The sequence below is a fragment of the Mandrillus leucophaeus genome, unplaced genomic scaffold, assembly GCF_000951045.1.
Source record: "Mandrillus leucophaeus isolate KB7577 unplaced genomic scaffold, Mleu.le_1.0 Scaffold1253, whole genome shotgun sequence".
In the NCBI taxonomy this organism is placed as follows: Eukaryota; Metazoa; Chordata; class Mammalia; order Primates; family Cercopithecidae; genus Mandrillus; species Mandrillus leucophaeus.
The window spans coordinates 249,732-269,560 of NW_012100910.1; the positions used below are offsets into that span (position 1 = coordinate 249,732).

General features: G+C 41.6%; 1 protein-coding gene across 3 annotated transcripts in view; it reads right to left on the minus strand.

Annotated features, from left to right (window-relative positions):
* Positions 1–19,829, minus strand: part of FAM110B (family with sequence similarity 110, member B) — a 124,223-nt gene that overhangs the window by 62,092 nt on the left and 42,302 nt on the right. For all 3 annotated transcript variants that reach the window (XM_011971965.1, XM_011971963.1, XM_011971964.1), the window contains exon 2: positions 18,174–18,262. The gene's annotated coding sequence lies outside the window, so the exon portion shown is untranslated. The remainder of the gene's footprint in view (positions 1–18,173; positions 18,263–19,829) is intronic.

Sequence of the window (19,829 nt, forward strand, 5' to 3'; positions counted from 1 at the left end):
GATGACATGATTGTGTATTTAGAATATCCCATCGTCTCAGCCCAAAATCACCTTGAGCTGATAAGCCACTTCAGCAAAGTTTCAGAATACAAAATCAATGTGTAAAAATCATAAGCATTCCTATACACCAATAATAGACAAACAGAGAGCCAAATCATGACTGAACTCCTATTCACAATCGCTATAAAGAGAATAAAATACCTAGGAATACAACTTACAGGGGCTGTCAACGAGAACTACAAAGTATTGCTCAAGGAAATAAGAGAGGACACAAATGGAAAAAACATTCCATGCTCACGGAGAGGATGAATCAATACTGCGAAAATGGTCATACAGCTCAAAGTAACTTACAGATTCAATGCTAACCCCATCAATCTACCACTGACATTCTTCACAGAATTAGAAAAAACTACTGCAAATTTCATATGGAACCAAAAAAGAGCCCGCAGAGCCAAGACAATTCTAAACAAAAAGAACAAAGCTGGAGGCATCATGCTACCTGACTTGAAACTACACTACAAGGCTACAGTAACCAAAACAGCATGATACTGGTACCAAAACAGATACATAGACCAATGGAACAGAACACAGGCCTCAGAAATAACACCACACATCTACAACCATCTGATTTTTTACAAATCTGACAAAATAAGCAATGGGGAAAGGATTCCCTATTTAATAAATGGTGTTGGGAAAACTGGCTAGCCATATGCAGAAAACGGAAACTCGACCCCTTCCTTACACCTTATAAAAAATTAACTCAAGATGGATTAAAGACTTAAATGTAAGACCTAAAACCATAAAAACTCTAGAAGAAAACCTAGGCAATACCATTCAGGACATAGGCATGGGCAAAGACTTCATGACTAAAACACCAAAAGCAACGGTAACAAAAGCCAAAATTGACAGATGGGATCTAATTAAACTAAAGAGCTTCTGCATAGCAAAAGAAACTATCATCATATTAAACAGGCAACCTACAGAACGGGAGAAAATTTTTGCAATTTATCCATCTGACAAAGGGCTAATATCCAGAATCTACAAAGAATTTAAACAATTTCACAAAAAAAACCCCACAAACAACTCCATCAAAAAGTGGGCAAAGGATATGAACAGACAATTCTCAAAAGAAGACATTCATGCAGCCAAAAAACATATGAAGGAAAGCTCATTATCACTCATCATTAGAGAAATGCAAATCAAAACCATAATGAGATACCATGCCATGCCAGTTAGAATGGCGATCATTTAAAAGTCAGGAAACAACAAATGCAGGAGAGGATGTGGAGAAATAGGAACACTTCTACACTGTTGGTGGGAGTGTAAATTAGTTCAACCACTGTGGAAGACAGTGTGGCGATTCCTCAAGAATCTAGAACCAGAAATACCATTTGACCCAGCAATCCCACTACTGGGTATATACCCAAAAGATCATAAATCATTCTACTATAAAGACACATGCACACGTTATGTGTATTGCAACACTGTTTACAATAGCAAAGACTTGAACCAACCCAAATGCCCATCAATGATAGACTGGATAAAGAAAATGTGGCATATATACACTACGGAATACCATGTAGCCATAAAAAAGGATGAGTTCATGTCCTTCGCAAGGACATAGATGAAGCTAGAAACCATCAATCTCAGCAAACTAACACAAAAACAGAAAACCAAACACCGCATGTTCTCACTCATAGGTGGGAGCTGAACAATGAGAACACATGGACACAGTGGGTGGAACATCACACACTGGGGCCTGTCGGGAGTTGGGGGGTTAGGAGAGGGGTAGCATTAGGAGAAATACCTAATGTAGATGACGGGTTGATGGGTGCAGCAAACCACCATGGCACATGTATACTTACGTAAAAAACCTGTACATTTTGCATATGTATCCCAGAACTTAGAGTATAATTAAAAAAAAAAAAGAAAAATATAGCATATCTCCATGAAGATATTGAGATTTAAAAGACACAAGTAATACATAAACAGCAAATTATGAATAAATAAAATTATTTCCTCCAGATGAGTGTAATACCAAGCCTGAAAGTAAAATATGAAAAAGAAAAGCTCAATTAACAGCAACAGAATGTGAGTCTTTTAGCAGCGGTTACTCTGCTTACATGAAGTATTGTTATTAATAATATTAAATGTAATCCTTTCCAGATGAGAAGAGTCTGTAACTTAATATGAGTGCTTTTTTTTTTATATAATTATAACCTTTAAAAAGCTAGATATTAACCTTAGACTTCTTTCCATTTCTTTAAAACTGGTATGGAGTTAACATTCCTGGAACTAGCCAGAGGGCTGGGAAAGTAGTAAGCTGTCTCCATGGTAACAGGCTGCTCTGCCATGCAGGGATCATTTCACATGTTCCTTGTAACCCAGCGACCACATGGAGGGGTGAAGCAAGATCCCCATTTTGGATTTTCAGGGTCACCATTAAAAATGAGTTTCAGCAGGATCGTATTTTTATGAGAATGCTGAATGGGGGGCATCTGTCATGAATATGTAAAAATTACCTATGCTTATTTTTTTCTCTTCTTTAGTCTGCCAGTGACCATCAGGCATGGGCTCTGATGGAAGCCTGGTGGTGATAAGGTCATCCACAGATCTCATTATGCTGTGAGCTACAGCCGACGTGATTATAAAATTCTGACATGGAATCCTGAGAGAGAGGAGGGCTGAGCTAAAACCCTTCGTGGGGCTGTGCTGCAGGCAGCGCCTGCCGTCCAGCAGAGCCTTGATGAGCACAAGCAGGACACCTGAGCTGTGATAAATGTCCTGGTGATGACCAGAATCTGCCTGTGCTTGGGTAAGGGAGAGGCTACCCCGAGGAGCTGGAAACAAAGACAGGGAAGCTAGGTAACCTGACACCGGGCACGCTCACATCCTGGAATGAGGGAGTCTTCACTGAGCCTATTTCTTTAAGGGACATGTTTTCATTCTGCTTTGCTTCAAACAATCCCAGCTGAAGAGAGGAGCATGAAAATGCCCTCATCTTGTCTTACAGTGTTCAACTTTTGGAGAGGCATTAACATTTGGCCCACTACAGAGACTGTTCGGTTAACTAAAGAGAATGCTTTAGCAGAAGGGCCCTTGCTTAGAAGAGCAAAGGCATGGCTACACCTGCCATGCACTGCCTCATCTGGACCAAGGGGTTGTAGGAATTCAGTGAGAAATCCAAGTAAATGCTTAAAAGGGGGTGAAGTGCATAGCAAGCAACTCATATCTGTTAACTGCTATATTTATTACTATTAATGTTACTAGTATTGCTCATATTAAAAATTGTAATTTACTTGTGGGTGCCTTAAGTTTATGGTTTTCGTTTTCCACAAAAAACACAATATAATCTGAGCTCAAAGGCCTTTTGGGGAAAATCTCAAGTCAATCTTTATAAATAATGAGATGAAACCACTGATATGCTCAAAGGAATTATCTGAAGGGTGTACAGATACCTTAGCCTCTATTTTGAGTAAACTACAATGGACGCTTGAATAATGCCAGGGGTGAAAGACCCTGAACCTCCACCCCATGCAGTTGAAAATCTGAGTATAACTTTTGACTGCCTAAAACTTTAACTACAAATAGCCTCCTGTTGCCTGGAAGCCTTGCTGATAACATAAACAGTCAATTAACACAAATTTTGTATGTTAGATGTATGACACACTCTAGTCTTACCATAAAATAAGCTAGAGACAAGAAAATGTTATTAAGAAAATCCCAGGCTGGGCGCAGTGGCTCATTGAGCCTGGAATCCCAGCACTTTGGGAGGCTGAGGCAGGCAAATTGCCTGAGCTTAGGAGTTTGAGACCAGCCTGGGCAACACGGTGAAACCCTGTCACTACTAGAAATACAGAAAACTTAGCCAGGCGTGGCGGCGTGCACTTGTAGTCTCAGCTACTTGGGAGGCTCCAGCAGGAGAACTGCTTGAACCTGGGAGGTGGAGGTTGCAGTGAGCTGAGATCACGCCACCACACTCCAGCCTGGGCAACAGAGAGAGACTTTGCTCTGCTCACCCCCACAAAACAGAGAAAATATATTTACTATTCATTAAGTGGAAGTGGATTATCATAAAGGTCTTCATTCTCATTGTCTTACTCTGAGTAGGCTGAGGAAGAGGAGGAGGAGGAAGAGGAGGAGGAGGAAGAGGAAGAGAGGTTGGTCTTGTTGTCTCAGGGGTGGCAGAGGCAGAAGAAAATATGAGTGGACCTGAGCAGTTCAAACCTGTGTTAGTCAAGGGCCAACTGTAGTTAATAGAAAGTCTGCTAATGTATGAGAAGGACAGAAATCATACTACATATGTATAAAGGATACAATTTTCTAGAAAATGCCAAATGGCAAAAATGTTTTCAAAGTAAGAATAGTTTTGATGCCATTTTACTTCCGTGTAATGCTTTCTTCTAAAACATGATCTCCTGTTCAAAAATAAATAAGAGCTATGTGAGCTTTTACAATAACTAACTCAGAAGTAAAACCTATCATCAGTGCCTCTGTACAATAGCTTTTTCTCAAAATCTCTGTATCCTATCATTACGAAGTTGGAGTGTTTACAGTGTTCCCCCAATGAATGTCTTTTCAAATTGCCATAATTATTTTGATGCTAATTTTGATCTTAATCCATTTATCACACCAAATCAAATAATGCCGAAGTAAAACGATGTCTGCTAACAGGGAAAGGGTGACAAGAGAGGGAAAAAGTCCTTGGGTGTAGAAGGTAATGCCTGTGAGGTCAGATTCTATCACATCTTTTTGTGGAAAGCAAAACCCACAAAACTAAGGCACCCACAAGTAAACTAAACCACGAAACTAGATTAGAGCGGATCTCAGACACCATGTTTTAAGCACTCCAGCAGGGGGAAAACAGCAGTGAAATAGAAGCATCAAACATCTACAGAAAGATCCCCAATTCAAATGACAAGGTTGATAGAGTGCTAATTTTCACAGAACTGCAGAAATTACAGCTTAGCCACAGATGACCTTCAAGTGAAGAAATACTTTATGATCCATATACACTAAAGTTCACCAATTCATGTGGCTGATGCAAAAACATGCCTCCAATAGGCAGCAGTAAGACCAGAGTTGATGTGAAATAAAATCACTCATCTGTGAAGGTTTTTACTTTAGCTTCTTCTGCCCTTTGTTGGACCATTTGATTGTCATCTTAAAACGTCAAAGCTTTATTGCAGAGTTTTTACCACAGCTAAAGGAATATTCATGGCACTAGTCCCTTATCCTGTCAAAGGCAGTATTTATATACATGAGAATATAAAACTGTTGTAACAAGGAAAAATGTCACGGATTTACAAGGGCTCAAGTTTACAAGGCAGCAACTTGGTGTGCATGTTGCACCCCATGAACCCTCTGATCAAAAAGCTAGTATTAAAAGCAGAGAAGTCTGTCCTTGATAGTTTTTGGACAAAATATCACTTGGTCTTGGAATGCAATTAGAACTCCTCCACGCTCTTTTCACTCTAAGGATGCTGCTGAACCCAGGATGAAGGTGCAACTCTCAAGGGCAGTTCCGTTTCCTTGTAACTTCTACACAAATTCTAGTGTGTGCCATCAATTGAAATCATAAACCTTTCTAAAGTTTGGGGAATGAGAGAAATATAATTTGGTTTGTTAAATGAGTTTTCATATTCATAGCATCCCATAAAAGGAAGCATATACAATCCCTCTACTCAAATCTCTTCCAAGAATGAAGATAACACAATGTATTATAGAGAGAAAGAGACACATTTCGTTGAATTCAGAATTCTGTCTAGAAATGTTATTTTGCTGCATGAGTTCTAAACTAGATATATGACTTGAAACGTCATTTGGAACTGGGAATTCATCAAGTCAGTAAAATAATGGAGACATTTATCGAGAGACTCGGGTAAGAGGGAAGACTCACTGAATATATGTATGAATGAAGCAAAATAAGATTCAATGGAGAAACTAAAATTGTGATTGTCCTTTAAAATTAATTGTAGAATATTTATAATCCTAGCATACTACAACAGGTGTAAAATAAATACATTTTGATAGTCTGTGCATTACTTAAAACAAGTATCAAAATAAATTTTTTTCTTTTAATTTCATTTATTTGGCCCCTCTTATAAGCCAGTCAAGTGGGAACCAGGTATCCGGTATTGAGTTGAGGTCCTAGGGAGTTTTACTTCTGAGGAAGCCTCTTGGATTCACCCAACAGATAACATTTTTGAAAGATACAAATTAATTTTGTAAGTCCAGCCTACTTTCCCATTGACAATTTACTCATGTTTATATTAATTCCATTGATTTTTAAACGGGGCACTGGCCCCTAAAGGTTAAAGTTTAAAATATAATAAAATCTTTGAGGATCAGTAATCTTCAAAGTATTTTCTTACTACAGAAGCTCTCTTTAAAGACAATGTGGAACACTGGTATGCAAGGTAGATGAATGCAGAGTGGTTTTGGCTAAAGGAGAGCCCCAAATCTCAATCCCCATCAGCCTTGAAACCCCTAATACTCCAGGGCACAAGGTTTGAAAATCACTGCCGGAGTTCAATTCATTCATTCTGCCCATGAGCCAATGAGGAGATGGCCCCAGAGAGAGGTCAAGTTTTGGAGTTGTGATGGCGAAAGAGGCAGAGGAGCTTGTATCCTGGCTTTTCCAGTTATAACCCATGTAGCTTTGAGAGGTCGTTTTTCTCTGATGCTCCTGTTGCCTCATCTATGAAGCTGATATAAGTTTACTCCAGCCATCAAGGCCGCTGAAGTGAAAGTGCTTGTAAAATGTATAAGCCTATTCAAAAAGCAAATTGCTACAGCTGCTGCTCTAACAGAAGCCTTAAATCAGAGAACTGGAAGTGAAGCCCAGCGATCTAAGTCACAGACAGATAGGTGACCTCTCTAGGGTTCTAGATAAGGCAGAAGGTAATGCACAGCACTGGTTTCTTCGGCACTGCTATATGATAAGCACCCCTGAGAAGGAATTCTTGGTTGGCATCTGCAGCAAGTTCTTTTGCTCAGAGAAACCTTCAGAAAATCTTATGTGCTGAAAAAACATGGCTTCTAAATAGTAGGAAAATATTTACCTCCATAGTCTGTGAAGCACCTGACACCTAAAGCACACTGGACACTTGGCAAGATAGTTTAGAGGGACAGATCTGCAACCAGACGGTGTGGTGTGAGCTCAAATCTAGCCCCATGATCACATGCTATGTGTTCCATCAACTACCTGCTGTGAGAATGAAGGGAGATGATGCACTAAAGGGCTGAAGTGCCCAGTGAATGCCAAGCAAAATGCCAGCTCCACTGTCTTCAACTTGTGCAATATCACGTCAGTCAGTCATGACAGTATGCAGCTATTAGTCCATTAACGTTCCTTTGTCTTTACTGGAAAATATACCTCTATTGAAATGAACCCTTAAAGCATCACCATCCATCACTGACAAGTGGGGACTGGGAACTTTGCAAGGTGGCAGTTTGTAAAGTATTTTACACATCAGAGCAATATTGCACAAATTTACAACAGAAGAAGCACTCCCTGTGGAATGTCCTAAGAAGTGTACAGTGGTCCTACTTATGGGTAAAGCTAAGTGCCAATAAAGAGGTGAATTCTCAGTATGAGACATAAGAACACTTCAGATAGCACTTCAAAGCTAGGTTTCAATCGTGTGAAAAATAAGATACTGACTGGATGAAAAGATCTAATAATCATAAAATGGTTTTAAACATAGTGGAATTTAAAATTGATAAGATACTGTAAACATGTATAACATGAAGTTTTATTACTAAAATATAATAAGAAATTAAAAAATGTTGCAGATTTGACATAAAATGTCTTCAAGTGATCTCTTAATTTCCTGTTTCTTAATAGTAGATTTAAAGTCATATATTCATATAATTTTTCCTTATTATACTTAGCATATTAATCTAATGCTTAGCTTAAAATAAGAGAGAGGTGCTCTCAAAGGCTCCGAATGAGGCAATTTACTTTGGCTTAACACTCTTGGAGACTACCTTAGAAGAGCTGCAGATTCGGTTATGAACATGACCACTGTACACAGGTGATGAACACAGCATTAATTTCATGTTAGCAACATTGACGGGGCCCCTCCTATAAGCCAGTAAAGTGAGAACCAGGTATCAGGTATTGAGTTGAGGTCTTAAGGAGTTTTTCTTCTGGGGAAGTTGGTTTCACCAATCTGAAAACATTTTGGAAAGTTATAAATTAATTTTGTAAGCTAAATCATACTTTCCTATTGATAATTTACTCAGGTTTATATTAATTCCATTGATTTTTTAATTGGACACTGGCCCCTAAAGGCTAGAGCTCCGTGTGCAAATGGCCAGTGCCCAAGAACTGCAGTGGGGAATAAGTCACCCCGCAAAAAGCAGAATGCAGCACACTTCATAACAGGGACATCTGTGGAGGGTTCAAAGTAGAGAAAACAGATATCTGGTAGAGAAGAACGTGAACACGATCTTAAAGTGCTTCATAAATCAGTGTGCCAGAAGTATTCGAGAGTTCCTTATACTCTAAAAACGAATGTGAAACTTTTTCAGGCCCAAGTTCAACACAAACATCTCTCTGGCTCATAGGCCAATGGTCAAAATCTTAAATCTAGAAGTGTATCAACTTGTTTGTTTGTTTTCTTGATACAGAGTCTGGTTCTGTCACCCAGGCTGGAGCGCAGTGGTGTGATCTCGGCTCACTGTAACTTCCATCATCTGGGTTCAAGTGATTCTCCTGCCTCAGCCTCCTGAGTAGCTGGGATTACAGGCACCCGCCACCACATCTGGCTAATTTTTGTATTTTTAGTAGAGATGGGGTTTCACCATACTGATCAGGCTAGTCTTGAACTCCTGACCTCAAGTAATCTGCCTGCCCTGGACTCCCGAAGGGCTGGGATTATAGGTGTGAGCCACCATGCCTGGCTAAAAGTGTATCAGCTTTACAAGACTTTTCAGTTGATTAAAGGAAGCGGGCACGACCCCCACAAAAAGCAATTTTTTTCCCTTTACCAATACAGCATGAAATGTTGAACTACAAATACAACTAGGAGAGTAAATGAAAATGAAGGCTGCTTTTTCTCCTGTTTTTGATGCCAACTGCCAGGTTCAGAGTGTGATGCGTCAATCCCTTTCTGACTGCCCTAGCATCCTGCAGGGTAGCCACTCTGACACCCCCTGTAAAACAGTGTCCAGAGGGAAAGTCCTGGCAGGTGCAGGGTGCAATCTACTCCTTATACTATGCTTAGAATCCAGTGCCACTCGGTGGGGACATTTACCATCATTCTCTTGGTAGTGATCCATAAAATCCCTGCTGGCACCTGACAGCAGCCTCTAAGGATATAATCCTCACGAATAGGTAAAGAGTGAAGCTTCACAATCCATTCTATCTGGGGATGGAGAGTTTAAGTTTTCCAGTGAAAAATCATGTTTAAAAAATGGAGATTTTGCCAGGCATGGTGGCTCATGTCTGTAATTCCAGCACTTTGGGAAACTGAGGCGGGAGAATCACAAGGTCAAGAGATCAAGACCATTCTGGCCAACATGGTGAAACCCTGTCTCTACTAAAAATACAAAAATTAGCTGGGTATGGTCGCGAGTGCCTGTAGTCCCAGCACCTTGGCAGGCCAAGGCAGGAGAATCACTTGAACCGGGGAGGCGGAGGTGGCAGTGAGCAGAGATTGCACCACTGCACTCCAGCCTGGCGACAGAGCAAGACTCCATCTCAAAAAAAAAAAAGGGAAAATGGAGATTCAAGTCTACTGCTGGAAGGATGGAAAACACAGAGAATCTTATAGAACCACATAAATTAGAAATGAAATTAAAATCAGAAACACTACTTATAGGCCAACTGTCACTAGAATGATGCTTGAAAATATTATAGTTCGTCTTCTGTTTAGCGAGGTGCACACCATCCATGCCTTCTGCTGACTCCTTTTTTTCATCCACTATATACGATTCAGATGGCAGCCAGCAAGGTCTTGGTCACGAGCACACTTCAGGAGCCCGCTGACCTCAGGAAAGACAGCCTTGTAACTTCTGAGGATACACAGGACAGACCACTAATATGGCGAACTAGTTTGAACCAAAGATTCAAATACAAACAGTTCCGTGGTGGATTCTCTCATATGCCATTGATCTGGACCACCCAGGAGTTAGCCATACTCTTCTACGTACCCAGAGCTTCGGCTCTGCCTAAAATTCATCATTTTCTTGGATCTCCTCAGATTTTCTTTACTTCCAACTCGAGCACTACTAGCTACCGTTCTTCTTAGGATGAATTTTCAAATATAGTTTTTAACCCTGTACAAGAATGTCAGAGTCTCAAGGTGGGAAAGGTTCTTCATCCCCATTTCACCTCCAGGCAAACTAGACACTGGATCCGTAATTTTTAATGGAACAGCAAATGACAAGAAAATTCACATAGGGAACATGAAGTCGGGGGAGGCGTGGATGGCAGGAGTGGCCTGCACTCTGTATTCTTCATGGGCCCTGGAGTGTGGGCTTTTAAGGTGCCACTTCCCCGAAATAGCGGAATTAACACAATTAGTGAACGTGGAGACAATCCCAAATAATTGAATCTCTGAATATTGAATCTGTGAGTCCATAGGGAACAATCGATTTGAGCAAAATTTAAAAAATGAATAAATAAACTCTGTAATCTGAATTCTGGAAACAAAGCCCTATTTCAAAAGCAGTTGAGGACACCAAATTCAAGCAGCCTTTGAACAAAGCTAATTATGCCTTAATTATTCCTTACTTTGACTAGTTTAAAGTTTCACCCAAGTTCTTACAATTCTGCACTATAATGTTCAACTACATCTAACCATAAAAAACCCAATTTCTTCTGTTTCTTCTCCCCTCTCTTGTTTCTGACTTCATTTTTGCCTTTCTTTCTCCAGCAATAGACTGTCTCCCCCTTTCAGTGAAATAATGCTTCTGGCCCTGCTAAGCCCTGTGCTGCTGGGTCTTATATCTGAAGATGGAGCTTGTGAGAGGCAGTGACCAAAAAGACAGATAAGCAATGTACAGTGACTTCCCTTCATATGCACAAAAAAATTCAGTCTATTAAATTCCATAAACATTTCCTTTAATTTTTTTTTTTTTTTAAGAGACAGGATCTTGTTCTGTGCCACTCAGGCTGGAGCACAGTGGCACGATCACAGCTCAACAAAGCCACAAACTCCTAGGCTCAAGTGGTCCTCTTGCCTCAGCCTCCCAAGTAGCTGGGACCACAGGTGTGTGCCACCATGATAAAAAAAAAAAAAAAAAAAACAAAAAACAAACAAAAACAAAACGGAGATGGGGGTCTCACATCTACCAGTGAGGAGATGCGTTGCCCACGCTAATCTTGCCCTCCTGGGCTCAAATGATCCTCCCGTCTCAGCCTCCGAAAGCACTGGGATTATAGGTATGAGCCACTGTGCCCAGCCCCACAAACATTTCTTTATTCTCTGTAGTTTGCTAGATTCTGTGCTCGATTCTACAGATTCAGAGTTAAAACATAATTCTTACCCCCAACTTGCTTATAGTCTACTAGAGTGAGGTAGAAAAATTCTACTATAACTTAAATCAGAATTTCACAAGTGTCTTTAATGTACTCACAGACTAAAGAATGTACATGACTAGGTGCTTACAGTCATAAGGAACTCTGAGGACACAGAATGTAAATGATCAATAAATGGCGATTTAAGGATAAGAAGCCCACATGGGAGGGAGAATCTGAACTGGTTCTTCACAGTTTAGACCGAGTTCCTCTTCCTTCCTGCTGATGCGGTTATTTTTCCCCAGATGGTTTGTCTCTACATGCCCACTAAGACGTCACTCTACTATGGGCAGTTAAGAACTGACAATAGCTTTGCATTCTGTGTTGTTGATGAAAATTTTTATTTTCACAAAGGCTTCCCAGGTGGGTAAATCACTTCATTCCTCTTCAGGAAGTGAATCAGTCCACAGAATAGCACTGACGCTGCAGAGCCATCTACGATCTCCTCTAGGATTTCAACCCTAGCCCATGTGCTCGCAGCTCCCTGTACAGAAGAGTTGGGAGGGCAAGGCTTATTTATGCATCCCCTCGAGCATCTGAGAGTCTAGGTTCTTTGATGAAGGCAAAATTTTTAAATAAATTGATCATACAATTTAAGAGATAACACATAAACCCTCAGAGACAGCAAAGAATAATTCCAAGACTGCTTATAAATATATGTACATGGTATACATTAAATTGTGAAGAAATGTGTTGCATGGATTATGAATTTGTTGAACGAATGAATTTCAAAAATTCTTAGATTCCCTTCCACCCCCAAAAACCCATTGCTTTTAAAGGAAAAAGTAACTTTTGAAACGGGCATTAAAGGAACTCTTGGGCTTTAAGAGAGTGGAATTGATAAGGGATTTCAGGCAAGCAGCAGCCCATAAGCTCTGAGGAGCCAGGTGTGTAGCAATATGAGCAGAATAACAGACATTGACTTTGAGTAAGCAGAAGAGCCCGGATGAGAGGTGGCTTTGGAATTTAAATTTGGTAGACAGGTAACTGGGAGAAAGTAGGTTTCAGAGCAGGGAAGTAACAGGACGAAAACTGTAAAAGAATTTTCTGGCCAGGTGTGGTGGCTCACGCCTATAATCCCAGCAATTCGGGAGGCTGAGGCAGGCAGATCACTTGAGGTCAAGAGTTTGAGACCAGCCTATCCAATATGGCGAAGCCCCGTCTCTATCAAAAATATAAAAATTAGCGGGTGTGGTAGCACACGCCTGCAATCCTAGCTGCTTGGGAGGCTGAGGCAGAAGAATTGCTTGAAACTGGGAGGCAGAGGTTGGAGTAAGCTGAGACTGCGCCACTGCACTTCAGCCTGGGCAACACAGCCAGACTGTGTCTCAAAAAATAAAGATAAGAAAAAAAATTTTCTGCCTCCTACATGGACTGGTGTGGGAGCAGAAACTAGAGGCAGGTGACCAGCATATGGCTAAGTCAGTAATGGGATTGTCTGGTGATGAAGAGGGCTGTGCTGGGGCATGAGCCCTCGAGGAGCAGTCAGCAGGGCTCAACACCTGAACAGGCAGGCATAGTAAGGGACAGTCACTTGGGAGCCTTCTTTCCAGAGGAAGGGTCTCCACTGACTGTCATGGTGAGTGAAAGCTGTCTCTTTTTGACCAAGGGTGATGTGGAGCTTGATTTTAAATGTATCACAGAGAACTGGACCTGTAGGACTGAAGTAAAGGCAAAATATAAGTATTTCAGGAGCATGAAGGGCCAGTGCTCTGTGAAGCTCTGCCTAAAGACCATGCAAGGAGAGGGCAGCATTGCTCCCCTGGTGAATAGAAGGAATTTCCAGAAGAAATGCAGATTAGGAATATATTTAGGTTTTCGGTTGCATCTCTGAACACAGATACACAGACATGATACCAGAATTGAATATTTAGCATTCTTTTATCCTATGCTATGGAAGAGGGAGACTTGTGTGGAGAAGCTACTCCAGTGCTCACTAAACACCGGGTCCTGGCAAGCATCACATGTCTCTGAACTTCTCTGAGTACTCAGAATGCATGACTGCGTTCTCTATTCACACCTAGAGATGGTAGCACATGATTTACAGGTTGAAAAGAAAGTGAGAAGGTCTGGAAAGTCTAGGTTTTCTCCTGGCACAACTGCAATCACTGTTTAAATCTCCTCTCTTTCACCTGCGTCCTCCTAACAGTCTCTTTCCCTCTTTGTACGACCTTTTTGGTCTCTTTCCTACTCTAATTGATTGAAGACTTTCATGGTTTCTACAGATCATTCTAATATTCCACTAGACATTGATGTTTCCTTGTAACCTTTCCATTCTACCTTCCCCATTGCCTGACTTCCCTCAACTGGCTTTCCTGTTGCATGTATGACCCTGATACCATAAAGAAATTAACTGGTGTGCAAGATCTGGATAGGGGTTTGATAGAAGAGCCTTGGGTAGACTTGGGCTTTATACCCAGTGTATGTCTAACCACATGGCTGCCCTTTGGTCTGAAGTTTAGCCTCTGATTCCCATATTACACATATCCCATATCTACATATTGAAGATTCTAATGCTTCTCTGAAGGGCAAGTAAAGACTGCACAAAATGTCTCCAGCACAGGACCACAGGGCAGTCCTTCTATAGTCCACGGGCATAACTGCAGCCCATCCTTCCTCTCTGCTGATCTTTGTAAGAAAACCAGTGACTACATTTACAATGACACAATTTCTATTATAACAGCCATTAATAAACAACTATCCAGGTAGTAATACAGAATTTGTCTTTCATTTGATTAAAAAAATTTAAATATGTCAAAATTACTCAATTTTTTTTTTTAAATAGGGTCTTGGCTCTGTCACTTAGGCTGGAGTGCAGTGGCATGATCACAGCTCACTGCAGCCTCAAACTCCTGGGATCAAGCAACCCTCCCACTTCAGCCTCCTGTACAGCTGGAACTACAGGTGCATGCCACAATACCTGGCTAATTAAAAAAAATTTTTTCTGTAGAGACAGGGTCTCACTATGTTGCTCAGGCTGGTCTTGACCTCCTGGTCTGAAGCTATCTTTCCAACTCAGCCTCCTAAAGTGTTGGGATTACAAGCGTAAGCGACCAACACCCTACTGTAATTTGACAATTTAAATTCCAATCAATAATTTTTTGAAGTTCACAATAAATGTGTGTTAAATCCTCAAATATAGAATTCTACTTCTGAGTATGAGGGGGACTATCCCTATATCTATCCTTAGAGAAGCGTATACAATTTTTATGACTAAGTAAAAGAAAACATGGAAAATCCCTGCTTTTTTCCCCCAGAGAATGCCCTTTCCTCTTCCTCTTTTTAAAAAAGCAGCAAGCAAGCCTGGCTCCCGGCACAGTGGGTCTCACTGTGGTGCCAACTCTCCTGATTCCTGAGGAGACCTTGCTCAAGGTCAGCTGAGATGGCCTCAGAGGAGCCACACCTGACTGTACTGCTGGAATCTGATCTCTGAGTCATTCTCTTGGGAAACAGCTGATCTGGAGAGAGGCAAAAGTCAGGGGTGCTGGCATGAGAGGATGATGAGTCATTGACGAGGTACAAACCTCTCATTCTGGAGGACCAGCTTTAGGAAACACCGAGTTGGAAAAAAAGGTGTCTGGGGAAAAGCAGCAAGCATTTTTGGTTAGACCCATTTAACATACAAAATAAATGTGCGAGGGCTGTTGTTCCGAGCAATTTCTCAAATATCTAGCAGGCACCATATTAAAAAGGCGAAAATCTGAAGAGAAGTTTTGAAAAAGGAAACCTTCAAGGAGAAATGGATTTTATCAATTACTTAAGTTTGAATAAGATAACAAGAAACAAAAAACAAAGGAAGCCTTCAGGCTTATTTCCTGAAATTGTAATTACATGCATAACGCACAGATATTGGTGTTTGTGTATTCCTTTAAAAATGACTTACATATATACACTACTCAGGACATTTCATGTTCCAGGATGAAAAAACTCAAAAAGGTTTGACCAAAACAACATTACAATATCATTTTATTTCATGACTTCATTTGCCTTTTAGTTTCCTTAAACAAGGAGCCACTTTTAAAAAGTCCCAGTGTGTTCTCTAAAAACAAAGTAATCTTAAACTCATATATTGAGAGCAGTGAACATTTAATGGCAATAACAATGCACATGAATTCATAAGGCTGCTTATCTGTAATTTAAGAATCTAGGAAAGAAAAATGTTTTAATAAACTTTAAATGCAATAATAACCTGAAAGTTAAAAACATTTGGATACAGATAAGAAACAAATTATGCTTTTCACAGCATTCTTTACAGCACTTTAAAAAATGTTTCAATCTACATGGGAAAACTGATATAAAAACAACTCGAAGTAACTTGCACACATTGACTTAAGGTTATTTAAGAATTAGGTATCTTAGGTATCAGGGCTAGGATTTATGCCTGCAAGCCAGCTGACACTGTGTTGGTGAGTCACATGGCTAAGCTCTTTCTAACCTTCCTGATCTAGGTAAATAATAGTATTGATAAAGCTCAAGCCAGTTACTTATGCCTGTGAAGGTAACTGACTGTCTGCTTTGGATGGTTTGCCTTGATGCCGGGAGGGACCCGCCCCTTCTTGTGTACCTAGGCTATATCAGGCATCTCCATTGCTCTGTCTTGTTACTTTCCCTACACCCCCACTGCCTTGCTGCTCTTCTTACTTGGCATATGAGAAACTGAGGCTCACAGAAATAAAGAAAACCATCCCAGTCCACCCAGCTGGTTACTAAGCAGAGGAGCTGAGGTAATGGCCAGGCCTACTAAACTCTGTAGTTCTTCCCTGGCCACCAGGGCTGCGAACAACTGCTGTCGGCAACCATCCTGGTGAGCAGAACATCACACAGCCATGTACGAGAGAGAGGAGGGGTGGTGGGATCACAAGAGGGAACAACATGTCCTAGCTTGGTTTGACTTCCCAGTTCTAGCACTGCCAAGTCCCATGTCCCAGGAAATCCCTCAGTCATGGGCAAATCAGGATGGATGAGCCCCCTAGAATGGTGCAGAATGAAAAACATGGGACTGTTGGAAGGCATTCCCCACTAAGTACACTGGCACTCGGGTGCAGTTTTACAACCTCAGCTCCACAAGTGCTGGCGATGGCAGATGCAAAGCTCCTTCCAGTCAACAGGAGCCCCAGGCTTTCGTATCAGAGCTTCTTATATCTGAGATAAGAAGATAAGTAAGACGGCGATAAGAGTGAGAGACTTCAGAGTACAGCACTGAGGGGTGTTGTTGGCTTTCTCTTTAATTCCTGTTTCTACAGATTGCACAATTCTGCCCGGCACAGGCTGATTCTTATTTGTCAGCCCAAGTTAGATTCTTAGGTTCTAGAAAAGTGATCGCATCACCTGACAACATCCTGCATAATGCGATAATAATAAATTATGAAATACATGGCTTACTATATAAGCAAGGGTACATTACAAATGGATGCGGGACAGGAAGCTGGAGGAAGGCTGTCAATCAAATCCAAGCATGGGGCCACTCAGAATGTGGGCACTGAGGCTGAGGCTCTGTTCTCCTGAGGGTTGCTCTTTACACTTTTCAACTTGTGGTGGAAATGAGGGAACTGGAGAGCTGTCTTCATTTTCCTAAACATTTCTAACCTCCTCATTTGGTGTTATTGAGCTCTCAGTCCCTCCATAAAAGAGGGAACCATCTGTACTTTGACCACCATTCTTCCACTTCCTTAGCTCCTTCCTGGAAGATCGTCTGACTGTAGGAAGAGACCTGGAAAAAATGTTCCCAGGCTCTCCATCAGCTGTGGGGACCAGAAAGGAGTCCCGGGAGCAGTGGGGATGTGGGGAAAAGTACCCTGCCATTCCCAGGCCTGCTGGCCGGCCATCCTTCAAAGATACTCCACCCCCTCAGTCTCATTTCCTGGACTGGAATTTAAGTTCTGCTTTCTCGATCTGCCCCCCTTAAGGAGCCAGCCTGCAAAGCTCTCTCCTAGTCACCCACTCCCAGTGCCCCTGCTGCTGACCCTGCACCACCATCTCATTCCCCAAGTACAAAGAGGAAACTTCTGGCCAGGCCAGGTGGCTCATGCCTGTAAACCCAACACTTTGCAAGGGCGAGGCGGAAGGACTACTTGAAGCCAGAAGTTAATATCAGCCTGGGCAACATAGTGAGACCCCATCTCTATGAAAAAATTTTTTAAAATTAGCCAGGCATGGTGGTGCACATTCATAGGCTTAATTACTCAAGAGGCGGAGGCAGCAGGATCACTTGACCCCAGGAGTTCAAGGCTGCAATGAGCAACACACCATTGCCCTCCAGTCTTGGCAACAGGGCAAAACCCCATCTCTGAAAAAAAATAATTTTTTTTTTTTAAAACACAGAGGACTTCTAAATTCTTGGGAGATTACCTGATAAACAGCACACAGCATTTAACAAACTAACAACTAGCAGATACGCAGAAGGTGTATCATGAAACCCCTTAGAACGGCAAATGGCCATCACTGATACTTTGGTCCTGGAGAGGACCTCAAAAGGTGGGTATTTTATTTTATTTCATTTTATTTTATTTATTTATTTATTTTTGCCAGAGAGCAAAATATGTGAAACCTCAGCTTCTTTGTCTTAGTGCAATAATGACACAGGTTTTCACAGAGAATCAATACCTCCTTCTCAGAATGGATCAAAGCAAAGCAATATGCTTACCTGAGAGGGGAATGAGTATTTTATGGATGGTAGGCAGAGGTCACAGGAATGCTGTCCTTTCTTAAAATGCTCTCTGCAGCAGGAAATTGCTAAAAAAAATCAAAGGAAGAAAAGATTGCTTTTGCCTTTTTATTTGATAAAAATAGGCAGGCTATTAAATACATTGAGCAACCGAGAATGGTAATTCTTTTAAAAATTAGTCAATGCAGGCTGGGTGCAATGGCTCACACCTATAATCCCAGCACTTTGGGAGGCCGAGGGGGGCAGATCACTTGAAGCCAGCAGTTGGAGACCAGCCTGCCCAACATGGTGAAAACCGGTCTCTACAATCAAACTACAAAAAAACAAAACAAACAAACAAACAAAACCCACAAAAATTAGTTTGGTGTGGTGGTGCTACTCGGGAGGCTGAGGCACAAGAATCGCTCGAACGTGGGAGGTGCGGGTTTCCGTGAGCTGAGATCGTGTCACTGCACTACAGCCTGGATGACAGAGCGAGACTCTGTCTCAAAAATAATAAAAATAGAAACTGATCAATATATTTAAAAAAAGATAGCACACATGTCAGTACACCAAAATGCATTAGTTTTTACTACTTCATTTGGAAACTAAGTGTTTTGTTCACTTCAACTATTGTTTCTTTTTTAAAAGAGACATTTAACCATGGATAGCAATTATACAGAAAGAAGAATATAACATCAAGTTGTGATGAGTTGCATAAATAACGTTTTATGTGACATCATATCTTATTTCCAGGGCTATGAAAAAGTGTTAGAGTTTTAAGGGGCCTCAGAGCCTCTGGTTCTATAGCCCCATCTACAGAACTGGAAACTGAGGCCCATTCAAAGTGAGAGGCTCCACAGCACCACTCAGCTGGCTGGGGCAGAGCTCTTGATTGCCCCAGGAGCACCCTTCATCTGCACTGTAGCACTCCCATGCCAGGAATCATTAATTCTCTCATTCATTCAACAGGTACTGACTGAACACTTTCTATGGACCAAGTACTGTTCAAGGCTCTAGGGGTTAAGACGAAAAACCTCTGACCTCATGGAGTTTACATTCCAGAAAGGGGAAACTAAAGAAATAAACAAATACAGTAAATACTATCTCAGAATGTCCCAGTGAGGTGGCTCCATTAGAGCGAAATCCTTCAGGCAGTGGGGGAACAAGCCATGGGCTCTCTGGGGAAGCACATTCCAGGCAGCAGGGGGAGCAGCAGCGCCACTCTCCACGCTGTGCAAAGACACCGGAGGTCGGTGTGGCTGTGAGGGTGGGGGATTGGTGGACACTGTGTGGCAATGGATAGGCCCACCAATGGAAAGTCGGTGTCATGGACAGGCAAGCTGATGAAGGCCAGAGCGTTGGAGAATAGCTACTTAAAGAGGGGTAGCAAAGGAGACAGGGAAAAAACAAACCACAGACAAGAGAGCAACACAGGAGAATTGTTTCCTGTCCTGGAGGTCCGCTGGGTTAGAGAGCTGCTCTAAGGGGCTACCATCCAACTCAGGCAGTGGGGTGGGGTCTGGAGGGCGGGAAAAGTAAAGCCTGCACATTTTACAGCGTTTGAAAAAGTAAGTGTGGAAGCCTGACTAGGGTAACACATGACAGAATTAGGAGGATTTCCTGACTGCAGGATCTATAGAAGTAGAAATGCAA